Genomic DNA, 8,513 nt, shown 5'->3' with positions numbered 1-8,513 from the left:
ATTAAAATCAGAAACTCTTTTCATTGACAAAGTCATTTAGAACGTAGATTTTCATTTCTATCTTTCCAAAGCACACGATTATTGTGGCTGTAACTTTTTATGGTGTTCCCCAGCCCCAGCCAGACCACTCTCTACGCATACATATACCCACGTCACAATACTGCCATCACAATACTGCCGTCACTATAAACTGCTGCACAGAATCCCTACGCAGCCTGCCAGAAACCCAGAGAAATACCCCGCTGCATTATATCAGCACTTCCAAGTTAAGGGTTCTGCCAGCTCATTCCTGGATCAGAATTGACGTCGAGAGCATAGGACTGAAGCACAAAATATTATCCCACTTGAGCCTCAGGCTCTATGTTATGACATTCCAATACGGAACTTCTTTTAAACTATGTCACAAATATTTGAAATAGTAGTTCACTTATTCTCTTTGTTCATTTAAATTAATTTACATTTTTGTGCATTAAATTAAATATCTGTTTGTATTTTTTACAAATGAATTAACCCTATACCTTTACATATTGGTCTGGTATACTATAAAAAACAATATACCATTAGTATATTATAATATTAATCTATGCTATTTTTGGTGTTGTACCTATTAATTGGACTTTCGCAATCCAGTTAGTTTACTAAAATACTATTTTAGATACCTGGTCTAAATAATTGCTGCTGATTTTCTTCTGAGGATTGCCTTGTCAATTAAGATGTGATTATTTGTATAAATTACCTAGTCCTACAAACACCCTGCTTACTGAGTCTGTATCACTTGTTATAAAACTTCCGATCTGGGTAATTTAGAACTGTCTACAATTTTAAACTTGTCTTTTTAACTTGTTTTGTCTGTCTTGGTTATTCTGTCCCTGTTCTGCGTTTCTGAATTCTAAAGCACCTGTTCAAGTTTTTATTTTGTATGTTACTGTCCTGAACTGCAAGTCTGGTTACCAATGTAAAGAGAACCATTTGGGTAAATTGGGGCACTGTGTTGCTGTTACAATAACACACATTTTTTTTTTATTTTTGGGGATGTAATTGAAGCACACTCATTAATTCAGTTTCTGATTGGAAGTTAAAGCTAGCCATGACCTGTCAGCGCTTGTAATTCCCAAGGGGCAGTTTCGCTACATACGGATGGCATTTTTGCTTACCCAGCAGCACTGCATACATGAATCTGCAATGAATCCATTCATATACTGTGGAAGGGTAAGGTTACAGTCAAGTCTAGCAGCTAGAATAGCAGAGGCAGGAGACAGGAGATTGCAGGGATAGACAGCACAGCCTACTGCTAAAGTAACTCAGAACAAAGGAACTGGTTCCTCTTTTATACCCCGTGATCAGGTCTAACTTGCAGTCTATCCAGTAGAACCGGGGCACATTCTTTGCAGCAATGGCATTTGAAATCCTCTACATGCATGCGGCAAAAGATCCCAGCTCAGGCTCATTTTTCCTTGGTCCCTGCTGTTGACTTCTGGAACAATCCTCACAGGATTTACTCTGATCAGCACAATATTACCCTGGAGTTTAAACTGGGTTGGCAGAAGCAGTTGGAATGAGCCCAGTGAACAGAGCTTAAGGTAAAGAATGACGGTGATTAAGTTCTTCAGTGAGCCTGCAGAATTGGAGGAAAGGGTCACTCATGAAGCATTACTGCTGGAGCTGCTGCACTTCAAGAGACTGGCTTCACACTGCACAAGAAGCATTACTGCTGGAGCTGCTGCACTCCAAGAGACTGGCCTCACACTGCCAGAGCGATTGGAAAGCTCTGGAAGAGGGACCCACTGGGGGCGTGTAAAAGGAATTGACATAGTTAGCCCAAACCAATAAAAAGGCAGCACAGAAACCAGTCCCAGAGGACACAGTTGGAAACCAAGTGGAGATAGACTAGGACAGAGGGAAGAGACATGTCTTCTCCACACAGAGAGTGCTGAGAGTATGGAATGGGTTAGCTTACCATGTTGTTGGTGCTGAATCAATGGGATCCTATGAGACCCAACTTGATAAAGTTTTATAATCAGTCACTGAATCAATCAGCTACTCTGAACTGGACGTGCACTGAGCTGAATAGCCCCTTCGCATTTCTACATTTTCTTCTGTTCTTTATGTTTACACTCTGGTATACGATATGAGCTCAGATAGAAGACATGTTTGAGAGCTCTGTGAAGGCAGAGGCCTGGATTAACTCAAATTCATGATGGTGCTATGCTTTATAATGGCGATGGCATCATGTTTATATAGGAGGCTGGTCCAGTGGTTAAATAAACAGCCTTGTAATCAGGAGGTTCCCCGATTCAAATCCCGGCTCAGCCACCGACTCACTGTGTGACCCTGAGCAAGTCACTGAACCTCCTTGTGCTCCGTCTTTCGGGTGAGGCGTTGTTGTAAGTGACTCTGCAGCTGATGCATAGTTTGCACACCCTAGACACTGTAAGTCTCCTTGAATAAAGGCCTCTGCTAAAATAAACAAATAATAAAATATTACCTGCAGACCCTGGTGGGAACATTCACAAAAACCTTTACTCCAAAGTGTCAAAACTAGAACTGAACAATATTCTTCAGACTTCACAGAAATAATAATGTGAATTGCACTTTGGAATAAATTGTCCAATTCAATTTTTGCTGGAAAAAAAGCACTTTAGGAAATTGAAAATGGGTCCAACATTTATGCAGCTTTACTTACATTGCCAATATCTTGTATATATTTCCAAGTCTGTGAAATTCAGAAGAGTTTTCAGGAAATTGCTAATCTCACAAATGAATATCTTTAAATGAATAAACAGGAAATGAATCACAACTCAGTCTACACTTGATATCCCAGTGCTTGCTCTCTCTCCTACACTCTCTCTCTCCTCTCTTCTCTCCTCTCCTCTCTCCTCTCCTCTCTCCTATCCTCTTTCCTCTCTCCTCTCTTCTACATGCTCTCACAAACATTTCTCTCTTCCTTTTATACCATGTGGCCAGGGGATGATTGACAGTTATTCATTCAATCAATCACCCCCTGGCCACATTCTACATAACCACTCACAGTCAATCAAACATAGTCAATCAAACATCACCCCCTGGTCACATAATGTATTGTCATATATACAGGCTGAGTAATCAGTCATGCGCTCCAGATGTTACACACTGTTTTAGTGCCCTGTCCGGGCAGTTTTGTCTTCATCTGGCTTTCACAGAGCTTCAGTGTAAATGTTGTTTCAACTAGAGATGGCAGAAGAAAGGGCGTCCCAAACAATTCTCTTAGAGCTTGTGGAGGGTATTCAAGGCCATGGCATTGTTGGCTGCGTTCAGGGCACCGCTACACCATCAGTGCCACCACCATCTGCTTTAACTGGACTAGTATCTGAAACTGATAACTGGGAGCTGCAGACATCTTAGAAGGAATGTGTCGAGGGACACACATGTATTTGTTTTTTTATGCATATTTAATAATGCCAATAATACATTTTTGTGTATTTAGCAACAGTATCCATGTTTTTTCAGTTCTCGTTCCACTCTGAACAACTAGAACTAAAGTTAGTTTAAACAAAGTTAGTGAGCTCTGAACTTTCTCTTGTGGTCAGCATCGGTACAGTAGTAGTTTATTTTTTTTAATGTTATTGCATGGATGAGAATCAGTTTTATTGTTTTATTGTTTAACATTGCATATTTCTTAATTCCAGAACGGCACGTTCTCTTTCTTTTTTCGTGTTGCTGTTGTTCAGTTAGCACTCCATAAATAAAAACCTTGAAATACCATCTTGATTAATTATAAACATTCCCACACACACAATTGACTTTAAATTGTATTTTAGTGTGTTTGTGAATTAAATTCAGTGAAATCAAAACATGCAATACATTTGTGTACATGCCTTTAGTCGTCATGCACCTGTATTATGAAATAATCTTCCAATTAAAAGCTAAAGCTGACTCAATAAATGCATTTAAATCTTTTAGTTTTGTTTATTTTCCCCATTTGTCTTGTTGTTGTATTTCCCTCTTTGTGCACAGATAAGTGCTTGGTGTCCTTCTGTATCTCAGTGCTGTGCAGTGCAGGGGTGCTCTGGGTGAAAAACTGGCTTCATGGCTGCAGCTCTCTGACTCTCACTTCTTCTGTGAACACGCAAATAGAAAACTAAACAACAGCTCTCTGGCTCATTAGTACATCCAGCGCAAGGGGCCGTACTCATGTAGCTGCTTCCTCTTTACACGGCCCAAACTCCTCCCCACAATCAGCCCGTCACCATGGTAACTCCAATCGATGTCTGCCTCGCAGCTGATTGCAATGGAGTAGCTCAGGGCGAGTTAGCTAGGGGAAAGCTTACAGAACGCCCTTTCTGGTCGGGAGGGAGAGTTACAAATTTCCTTTCTCTCTGTCACATATCTCACCCCTCAGAGTGATCTCGAAGGAACACTCGGTCGACTCTAAGTTCCCCAGTGGTATCTAAAAAAATCTCCATTTTGATGCTCCTTACTCACATGATGTTTCATTGTATACTGGAAGGGTTGCAGAGCCAGATACCACTGAGTAGTTAATCTCCATAGGAGCCTGTTTTTTACTCATATAAATGATAGGGTGCTCTACTCCGTCAACCTTTTGGGACAGGACTGCTCCCAGACCAGTTTGGGAGGCATCAGTCTGGAGGATGAACTCTTTGCTGAAATCTGGTGAAATGAAAGCTGGAACCTGGCATAGTATCTTCTTTATTGTATCAACGACCCTCTGACAGTCTTCTGTACACTTTACTAGTTGTGGTCTTTTTGGTGAGAACGACCAGGGAGTTGACTATGGTTGATCTCGAGCTCCATGGTGAGGGAGTGAGGCTACCCAATGGGTGGTGAGAAGGTGCTGGTCCGGGGGTGAGGAGCTGAGTGGAGGAGGAGGAGGAGGAGTTGTGGTCTTCGTGGCTGTGGGAGCCTAGAGTCGAGGAATGAGAGGAGAGACATGCTGACATTGAGTCCTCATATGCCTCTGCTAGGCGGACAGCTTCCTCCAGTGTGGTGGGACGATGTAGGCTGACTCAGGCTTCGCTCTTTGCACCCAGCGCTAGGCTCCACTATTTCTGCGGTTGGGCGAGTATCGGGTCACTTTGTCAGCCTGTCTACAAATTATTGTGCCACCACACAAGGTCTGACACCCAGGGGCAGCTGGTATGCCCGAAACAGGTGGTGGTGGTTGATGAGGTAATAATCCACAGCGTCATTGTTTGATAGGCCGTCTGAGCTTCCTCAATCAAGCAGGGGCCCAGTTTAGTGGCCTCCACTCCCGTGGCCATCTGGCTGCCATTGCCTGCCGCTAAAAGGTGACAAAATAGGCCTTGGTGTCATCCTCCAGTGTCATCCTTATGGCCTGGGTTTTTGGAATTTCCACCTCTGGTTCTGGGGGCGGGTTCCTCCTGGGACCAAGGTTCATCATGGTGGTCATCCTCTCCATCATACCCAGCAGCTCCTATCTGCTCTCCCCCTGTCTCTCCCTTTCTTTTCTCCTCTGATCCTCCTCAATCATCCCTTGCTCCTGTGCCTCCATCAAATGCACTACAGTGGGTTCCATTGTACAGTCCTAGTATCCCACAGATAACGCCATGTTTTCACGGTGCGAGTGGTGCAGGTGAATAGAAGAAGGTCCACAATGTTTATTTCATTCCCAAAATGATCTGTGTTTTTATTAAATAAACAAATAATAAGCAATAGTATCAGATGCACAACACGGCTGATTCCAGTCCCCAAATTGTAAAGGAGTCGCTCAGGGCACTTACAGCTACATGCTTCCCCCTAGATAGCAGACTTCAGGTTTCATCCTTCCAGCGAGTTAGCCCTTATAGGGGAAAGGTTATCACCAACCTTACAGAACGCCCTTTCTGGTCAGGAAGTAGACTTACAGTTCAAATTCCTTTTCTCTCTGTCACACTGCCCTTGAGAAACTCATCCTGCAACTATCCTTGAGAAACTCATCCTGTAACTGCCTGAGAAACTCATCCTGAAACTGCCTTTGAGAAACTCTTATCTTGAATATCTGGCCCCCACACAGCTCAGGAAGTGAGTAGGCATCCCCAAGCCAGTCGTCTCTTTACACCCAGGAGCTCCACAGCGGTTGTGAGTGAGCCACTGCCCCCTGGAGGACAGGCATGAACAGTACTGTTGGGTACAGGGAGTGCTTGTGATGCATTCTGCAATGGGATGGACTGAGCTCAGGAAATTAAGAACAAAATGTAACCCCACTTGCTCATTTTTGGCTAGCCCCTCCCCAATGCATTTGAATCAAACACAAATGTGAGTCTTTTTTCTCTATGTTTTTCTTACTAAAGTTAAATCATTTCCTGAAATAATCTACTGATAATGCAGCAAAGTAACAGCTGTAACACAGAGCTTGAGAAATACTGTACCAAAAGAAACGTTGTAAATGCAGCAGGCAATGTTTCAAAGACACTCCTATCCAAGGCTTTTAAATATATGTTCTATTGCTGCAGCATTACCAATCCACTGACCCCCCAGATGGACATTAGTTTGACTGTTTATTTTTTTAACTTCAGTGAACCTCACAATTCAAAGACAAACATTTTATTATTAAGAGCAAGTTCTGCAGTGGTGAGGTGAGTGTATTGTATGCCTGTACACCATGCTTGTTATCTATTGAACTCTGTATTAGTACATTCACAGTTATATATCATAACGTAATACTGCCCTCTATTGGCTGTTTAGCATAACAGTTACTTATAGCCAGTGTTCTGCATTTCTGGTTTATTTCGAATTTTACCGAAAAATTACAGGATTTTTTTTACACTGAACCTCGTTTTTTACCTATTTACAGTGCCTATAGAAAGTCTACACACCCTTTCAAAATGTTTACCTTTTGTTGCCTTATAGCCTGGAATTAAAATGCATTCAAATATTTTTTTTTTCATTTATCAACACATCCTACCCGACAACTTCCAAGTGAAAAAAATATTCTAGACATTAATAGAAAACTAAACACTTGCACAGAATTGCACAGATTAAAATTAAAGACTCTGATTCTGCTTCATCATACATGCCAAAGACATTAATCATAAACCAGAACTCCTATTATTCCACATGTAAAGTGTGTATACTGAGATTTTTTGTCTTGATTTTTACAGATGTTTCAATTAAAAACATTTTGACCCGTCAGGTAATATTGAATTGTCTGTTATTGTGTTTATATTATTCTGATTGTTATTCTAGTGGCAATAGAGCTTTGGTTTGTTATGTATTTTGTATGCTGTTGATCAAGTGTGTTTGATACATGTGACAGTGGATTGCTGTATTTAGATTAGAGCACTTCCCTTAATGAAGTTGCCGTAGCTGTACGGTTTTGTTATAGCCATATGTTCGGTAATCTTTCAATAAAAAGTCTAATAACTCATTTTCAGTGTTTACTGGTGATAGCTAAGGACTGAAGAATAATAAAAACAATAATAATAACCAGTAAACAATATAATAGTTTAACATTGTGTGTGTAAACAAAGTTTCCTGCGATCTAGATACCTCTGTGTTTCTCAGAAAATAATGTGATTGAGGATGGGGGTACGCCAGGACCATCGTCCTGTTACAGTTGGTGGTAGGGTGGGATGTGACGCCTCTGAGGAGGAGACCCAGAGGGCGATATCCTGAGGAGACCGTCTCATCGCCGGAGATCGTGCCGAGGAGTTCGAGTTGGAAGCAGAGTGTTGAACGCGTATGACGAATGTTTGCGCTGCTGTTTCTGTGAGGGAGTTCACTGCATCGCCAGATTGCGACAGTATTGCCCCGTGTTTGAAGACCTGGTGCTGGTTCGTACATGACTGTCTTCTTTTATACCTGCCTGCAAAGTCGTCGGCAGGAGGATTATTCGATCAGTTGTGATTTTGTCTGTGAAATGTCAGTCATTGTATTTACATCCTGCTAGTCTGTGATCATCAGTTGTCATAATTTGAGTGAAGTATCCAGTGAAAAATAAATATTTATACCTGTGAACAGTACCACAGCGCTGTTTCCAGTGTGCTAAAGGCCTCTGTGTTCCAGAGAATAATGTCATTGTGGGTGGGGGTGAGCTTGGACCTCACCTCTGGATCTGTGGTTGTTTCGTGTGATCCACAGTGTTCTTGTACCGGGGTTTCCTCTTCACTGGATTGATTAAAGGTCCAAGGTACACAGTATGTGATCCACAGTATGTGATCTTGGGGTCATTCTTGTATGACTTTTGCGATGGGTCCCCACTTCCTCGTGTCTCTTATTCTTACAATGTTATCTTCGGCCAGTGAGCACAAGGACTTTGTGGATCAGTCATAGAGCTGTTTCTGTCTTTGCAGCGCCGGCTGTGTGACATTCCTGCTCATTTCTATGCTCTGCGGTTCAAGTACATGTCTTACTGCTGGCAATCTTGTTTAAAGTTTGCGGTTCATCAGAAGTTCCGCAGGTGATTTGCCACTTTCAAGTGGTGCTGCTCTTTAAGCAAGAAGTGCAGGACTGGGACCCACTCCTCTTTCTGCCTGTCTGCTTGACTGCCAGCTGCTGAACTGAAATTTCTGTTGTCG

Source organism: Polyodon spathula, chromosome 27, assembly GCF_017654505.1.
Source record: "Polyodon spathula isolate WHYD16114869_AA chromosome 27, ASM1765450v1, whole genome shotgun sequence".
Classification (NCBI taxonomy): domain Eukaryota; kingdom Metazoa; phylum Chordata; class Actinopteri; order Acipenseriformes; family Polyodontidae; genus Polyodon; species Polyodon spathula.
Note: the sequence above shows the minus strand (reverse complement) of the source record.